Source organism: Pongo abelii, chromosome X (assembly GCF_028885655.2).
Source record: "Pongo abelii isolate AG06213 chromosome X, NHGRI_mPonAbe1-v2.0_pri, whole genome shotgun sequence".
NCBI lineage: Eukaryota > Metazoa > Chordata > Mammalia > Primates > Hominidae > Pongo > Pongo abelii.
The window spans coordinates 26708663-26716094 of record NC_072008.2 but is presented as its reverse complement, the minus strand read 5'-3'; the positions used below and the strand labels follow the sequence as shown (position 1 = coordinate 26716094).

The 7432-nt window shown below is 39.6% G+C and overlaps 1 pseudogene; it reads right to left on the bottom strand.

Moving 5' to 3' along the window:
- Positions 1–3404: 3404 nt before the first annotated feature.
- Positions 3405–4406, bottom strand: LOC100438119 (homeobox protein VENTX-like; annotated as a pseudogene).
- Between the last annotated feature and the right edge of the window lie 3026 nt (positions 4407–7432).

Sequence of the window (7432 nt, the reverse complement as noted above, 5' to 3'; positions counted from 1 at the left end):
TTATTCACAAAAGTGGCATAATTTCTGTCTCCCCAAATGATGTCTCCCCTGACACAGCATAATAGGAAAAATAAAAATAGCAGTGGATGGGTTGGAAGATATAATCAGGCAAATCTCCAAGACTAGGGCAAAAAACAAAGAAAACAAAAGTAGAAAATTAGCACACTGTTCCAGGAAGCCTAATGGCTGAATAATAAGCATCTTAAAAAGGGAAAACGGAGAAAATGCTTGAGGGGAAATAAGCAAATACTTTAAGAAAATTCCCAGAATTAGAACACATGAATTTTCAGTTTGAAAGTATCCATTGAATACCCAGCAGACTTGATGAAAACACATTCATTCCAAATAAGGTCATTATAAAATTTCGGAACAGTGGAGACAAAAAAAAAGTTCCTATGAGATTCCTGAAAGGAAAAATGAATATCACATACAAAGAATCTGTAATCAGAATGGCTTTGCACATCTCGATAGTAACACAGTAACAACAACAACAACAGAAGACATCAGAGCAATGTGTTAAAAATGTAGTATAACTATGAATAAAGCATGTAAGAGGAAAATAAAAATATTTTCAGACAATCAAATATCTCAAAAATATACTTTCCATGCACTTTTTTTTTACAGTAATTAACCAAAGGATACCCTCTAATAACATAAGCCAATAAGTGAGGAAAGAGGAAGAAATGGCAACATTATATAGGAAAATTTCAAAGAAAACTTACAGGATCGTGATTATGAGAGGGTACCAGGTAACAAGTGTGCAGCAGGCATAAATAGCACTAATCCAGATGAATGCATGATGTTTATTCAATATCGATTTAACCAAAATTTTCATAACAATAGCAGGCATTGGAAAGAGGAAAAACATAGAACTGGCATCATGAAAGAGTTCATCTACAACTTACCAGAAGATGAAGTGAATCAGTGTAGTAACTGTAAGCACTTTTCATGTGTTATGTGTGCATGCACACATACTTGTGTGCATTTTCTCCATATTTATCTACAGTTTTTAGGAGAGATGGATTTAAAACTGATTCATCACCACATTTCTGCTAAAACTTGAAGTTTGATAATAATTAACATTTATAAATAAGAATAGCTATATTTACATATTATATAAAACTATGGAGATGTATCAATGCCAAATTAAGCAATTGAAAGATTCAAAAGTGTTTGCCCCCAGGGTAGAAAAGTAAGACTGGGGAATGATGGGACAGTATCACTGTATTTTTATTTTAAGCTTGGTATTGCATTTAATTTGTCAAACTACATATGTCAATGATAAAATAAAGTTACTTTAAAATTAACAATACCAAACTTATTGATCTAGTTTATTTTATTACCCTGTAATATATTTTAGGTATCTCTGAGCAAAAGGTATCGGCCTTTTCTACAGGTTTTCAAATGTTCTTGTGAAAAAAATAATTACAACCAAGATACTTTATCTGCATGAAGACAAACAGAAATTTCCAAATGTCCAAAACAACAACAATACTAGTACATTTGCTGTTATATTATCTGATGCAAAGTGTTCATGCAAGAAAGGTTCAAATGAATGAACAAGTAATGTTACTCTTTATTCACAGCCTTTACTAAAGATACAGAATACTTACGGTTTGATCATTGATTACGATTCAGTTCTACATGCCTTGAGAAAGTAGAAATAATGTTTATTGAGTGCCTAGCTACCAAACAATGCTTATGTAATAAGATTCATTGCATTTAAACATGCATATTTATGAGGACATGAAATAGACACATTAAGATTCATTAATTTACACATTTTTCAGAGAGCATGCATTAAGTACCTTAGTAGACATTATTCTAAGATGAAAGGATGAAAAGGAAAGTAGGTCACAGTCCCTGCCTTCCAATGATTCATGGTATGTTTTTGAGCAACAAATAACTACACGACATTTTCTTTTACTTATACAAAATGATTCCATTATCCTTACTTCACATATGACAAAGTATACAGAGATTTAATAACCTGTCAACAGTCAAATAATTTTTAAGTGACGACATGAGGATTTAAACTTAAATTTACCTTACTCCAAAATTTGCTTTCAGCTACTGCAGATTACCTGTATTGTCCTCAGAAATAATTGTTTCAAAGACATCAACTGTTAGGAAATGTTCTAAGGTTAACTCTATGTTACCATTTAACATTATCAACAAGGTTAATACAATTAAGTACATATGCATAGGTCTGATCATTCTAGAAATCTAACACTGGTTGTTTTTTGCATGTTTCTATGAAGAAAAATGCCATTAACGCCAACAGTTAGAGCCTGCCACAATTCTTGTACCCTTCATATTAGAAACACCATTAAGCAAAATGTCCATTTTCTAACTATTCTAACTACTCTATTCTAGAGTAGCTTAAATTGTAGAACTTAAAAACGCATTTGAGGTATGATACAACTATAATTTTTTTTCCATTCTTACCTGAGGTTGTATTATGAAAGCACATGCTGGTTGTAAACACTTCCAACAATGCAAAAATGAGCAAGGGGAAAGTGGAACTTGCTGTGGACACGGCCACAGGACCACGCTTTTGTTCCTGTTGGGATGCCTTGGTCGGTTTCACAGGTCGCCTCGCAGTCCTGCAGGCTGAACCCGTCTGTCTGGGCGCCCCGCGCTGCCTGCCTCCTGGGCACTCTGGGGCGACGTGGATGGATGCCCGCTTGTCTACGGTTCGGTGCGTGCAGTCAGGAGTCTGCACCAAGAATGGTCCATCAATGAGGGAGAATCCTCCCTGGGAGGGGCTTCTGTGCCTCCCATTCTGGGCACTTCCAGACTTTCTGCAGGAAGTGCTCTCCTTGAGTCATTCTGTTTTGTCCTGAGGCTGCTGCGAGGAGGGGGACAGGTGAGCACATGCTGGAGGGTGGGGACATGCGGGACGGCTTCAGTCCAGGCACAGCCGCAGGTCCCCCGCTGCCCCGCTTTCCCTGGCCCAAGAAAGCAGCCCCCAGCAGGCTGCGGGCACAGGCCCGGCTCACGCACGGCCTAGAGCGCACTGCAGGGCCCGAGCATCCCCGCCTTAATTTTCACCTTTGTTCCCTCCTGCTTTCCAGCTTTGGAGTCCTTAAGAGGGACTCCAACCACAAGGTTATAAACACGACACCTGCATTCCCTTCCAATCCTTCATGGTTTTCTTTTTTACACACAAAGCTTACAACCTTTACTTTTTCCAAGTGGAAAACCAGTTTTTCCAACACTTTAAAAAACAAATATCCTTTTATCATATGCTGAAAGCCCTACCCATAACAAGCCCACTTCTGCGTTTGACTCTGTTCACTGACCCTTCATTTACTTCCTAAACTGACCCTTTTGGTAACTTTCAGTGAAGAGGTGGCTTTAATAAATATATTCTCCAGAAATCTCCAGAACCTTTGCGTGGGTCAGGGTGAGAGGTGCCGCCACGATGTAAACAGGACAGCTGAGTCCTCCGGGTAGGCGCCTGGTGTTAGCTGCACAGACGGCGTGTGTGGGAGGCATGGAGTCAGAGGCGCTTCCTCAAAATGCATCCCCCCGGTCTCCAGAGGAACACGCAGGCCCCAGGGCCCTCTGGAGAGGGATAGTCCCAGCGTATGCACGCCACTTCCTGGGCTTGGGGGGTGGTACGCCGGAGGCGGAGGATGCCCGTAGCAGGAAGCCCACGCAGAGGCTAGGGCCTCTTGTTCCACTTGGCAGAGACCCCAGAAGGAGCCTGGGGCCTGGGCAGGGGTGCCCAAGGGCATAGCAGCTGCAGGCCATTGGCAAGGCCAGAAGACGGTGAGTGGAAAGCCGGGGGCGCGTGGAGAGACCCCGAAAAGGGGCTGTGCAGCTGGGAGTCCTACATTTGCCGTTTGTGTTTCATCCGGCGATTTTGAAAGCAGGTTTTTATCTGGACCTCCGAGAGCTGCATCTCCCTGGCCAGCCTCTTCGGCTCCAGAGGGCCCAGGTACTGGTGGTGCCAGAAGACGCCCTCCAAGGCGTCGACCTGCCCCGTGGTGAAGGCAGCCACTGTCCTCTCCCGCGCAGGCCGATTTGAGGACCTAGCCTCCTTGATGCTGACGGCCTGACGGGGCTCCGGGTGCCGGATGTCTGGCCCGGGCCAGGGAGGCTCCCAGGGGAGACGTCGGCAGGCCTGGGGGTGTAGGTCGGTCCCGAGCAGCTTGCTGAGAGAATCAATCCATGGAGCCAAACCTGGAGGGCTGCTGCCGGCCACGAGGTGGGGAGGAGGAGAGACGCATGGCGGTCAGGTGGGCCTTAGGGAAGGCCGGGCGGGGCTGGCCAGGCGCAGGCCCAGCTATAAATTTTATTAGTGAAAAAGTAAGCAAGGTGTAGAGACATTAAGTGACTAATGAAAGATCAGAGCTACTGTGAGAACAGTTTGGGGATTGAATCCTCGCTTGCTAACACCCACTGCTAACTCCAGAGAGTGTGAAAAGAAACATTGAAGAATCACCGCCTAGACTGTTTTCAATATATTACTTGCTGGTTTTTATTTCCTAATGATTCTCTTATGAAGGCTTTTTCAAAATGACTGGCAAAAGCCAAAAAATATTCCATTAAAAATAGGTGTGTTTTGATAAATAGGAAAATAGACATTCTAGAAAAGTAAGATGAGTAAAAGTGGATTCTTTTTAAAGTTGAATAAACGCTATGAATACTATGCAGCACTAAGAAACAATTAATTAGTTGCATATAGAGTCTAAGAATACATTTTAAAAAGGCCTTATTAGGCTGGGCACGATTGCTCACCCCTGTCATCCCAGCATTTTGGGAGGCCAAGGAGGGAGAATCACTTGAATCCAGGAGTTCAAGACCAGCCTGGGCAACATGGCAAAAACCCCGTCTGCACAAAAAATACAAAAAAAAGCCATGCATGGTGGCGCATGCCTTTGGTCCCAGCTACTCTAGAGGCTAAGGTAGGAGGATTGCTTGAACCCAGGAGGTGGAGGTTGCAATGAGCTGAGATCATGCCACTGCACTTCAGTCTGGGTGACAGAGCAAGACCCTGTCTCAAAAAAAAGGGAGGGGGTGTTATTGAAAAAAAAAGTGAAGAAACACAAGAACTATAGCATAATATTATTCGTTAATATTAAAACAAATAATATATTTGTCAAGGATACAAACATGTATTAGGATATAACACAGTATAGTAAGTACCATGGTGGTAATATATGGTGGGGAGGAAGTGAGTGTGGACATTGAGACAAATGAGCAAACATAAAATAGTATTTTAAAAATTAAAACAAGAATGGAGCCTTGCATAGCCTGCTAATATGAGAAATAGGAGTAATTGAGTTCTCTGCACCTGAGGTCCAAAAAGCAAATAAAATATATTGTTGTTGACATTCTTTAATAAAATCAACTTATTTTTAAATAAGTAATTACAAATATGATAAATACAATCCTGCCCAATTTATAAATAGAATAAATCTTTAATTTTTGGAATTTAGTTACATTTACGAAAATGATTTTATAAGACTTCTTTTATTTATTTTTAAAGTTCCAGGGGCTACATGTGCAGGATATGCAGGTTTGTTACATAGGTAAACGTGTGCCATGATGGTTTGCTGCACTCATAACCTAGGTATTAAGACCAGCATACATTAGCCATTTTTCCTAATGCTCTTCCTCCCCCCACCCCACTTCCAGACAGGCCCCAGTGTGTGTTGTTCCTCTCCCCGTGTCCACGTGTTCACATTGTTCAGCTCCCACTTATAAGTGAGAACATGCAGTGTTTGGTTTCCTGTTCCTGCATTAGTTTGCTGAGGATAATGGCAAAGGACCTGATATTGTTCCTTTTTTATGGCTGCATAGTATTCCACGGTGTATGTGTACAGCATTTTCTTTATTCAGTCTATGATTTATGGGCATTTGGTTGATTCCATGTCTTTGCTATTGTGAATAAGGCTGCAATGAACATACATGTGTATGTATCTTTGTAATAGAATGATTTATATTCCTTTGAGTATATACCCCATAATGGGATTGCTGAGTCAAATGGCATTTCTGGTTCTAGATTTTTGTGGAATCATCACACCATCTTCCACAATGGTTGAACTAATTTACATACCCACCAACAGTATAAAAACATTCCTATTTCTCTACAAGCTCACCAGCATCTGTTGTTTCTTGACATTTTGATAATCATCATTCTGACTGGTGTGAGATGGTATCTCATTGTGGTGTTGATTTGCATTTCTCTAATGATCAGTGATGTTGAGCTTTTTTTCATATGTTTGTTGGCCACATTAATGTCTTCTTTTGAGAATTGTCTGTTCGTGTCCTTTGCCCACTTTTTAATGGGGTTGTTTGTTTTTTTCTTGTAAATTTAAGTTCTTTGTAGATTCTGGATATAAGACCTTTGTCAGATGAATAGATTCCAAAAATTTTCTCCCACTCTGTAGGTTGCCTGCTTACTCTGATGAGAGTTTCTTTTGCTGTGCAGAAGCTCTTTAGTTTAATTAGATCCAATTTGTCAGTTTTTGCTTTCTGACACACAGACAAATGGAACAGAAAAGAGGCTTCCAAGGAAGTCTAAAGGACCCAGCTAATTTAGCTTCCTAAAAATTTAGAACAGTTGCTAAATCTCCTTCAGTGAGAATATCTGGTTCTTTCTCAAATATTTATTTTTAATATTTTTATGACGTGATTAATTATATCACTAATTTTTAACTTATACTTCCCGTGCTGCCATCACTGATTCCAAAGTGTCAATAAATGAAACACACATTATTAAATATATTGCATTCTATAACACTTTAATATTTCATAAAACTTAAGAATATTTATGCAAATGAAGATAATATTGCTTATAAATGATGCTTTATATTGCAAGACATACCAGTTTCTATGTACCTATACATCATACATTAGCTATAAGATAAATAGAAATCAATGATTTAAGTTTGGTAGAACAGCTTTCACATAAACATATAAGTTCCTAATGATAACATGGGAACTAAAATTAAAATAATCTTCAATATTTAGATATTTGGTTAAGTTTTGACAAGACAGTTGTCTCAATATTCAGTGTAGCTCTGGCAGGCCCTATATCAAATAGTGGTTTTATCTATTGCCTTGGTTTTGGCCACATATTACAGAATTGCCAACTAATAGTAACTAAATTCATTATTAAAATGGCATAATATTGGTGGGAGGTAATGGGATGTCTTGAATGAGCACAAGCCTGGCATGTCATTTAGACTCTCAGAGCTTCATTTTGTTTGTGTGGAAAATAGTGATGTTAAATTACACAAGCCCTTGGGTTCAGATATGCTTTAAATTATTATAATTCTAATTGCATTTAATGATCTTAGTCATTTATAGAAATATTTTAAAGTTATGTTTCTGATTATCTTATCTTAATTGAGGTGGATTAAGGCAAAGCAGGAGGCCAGCTCTTTTTCAGAATTATCCTATAGAATATGGTTAT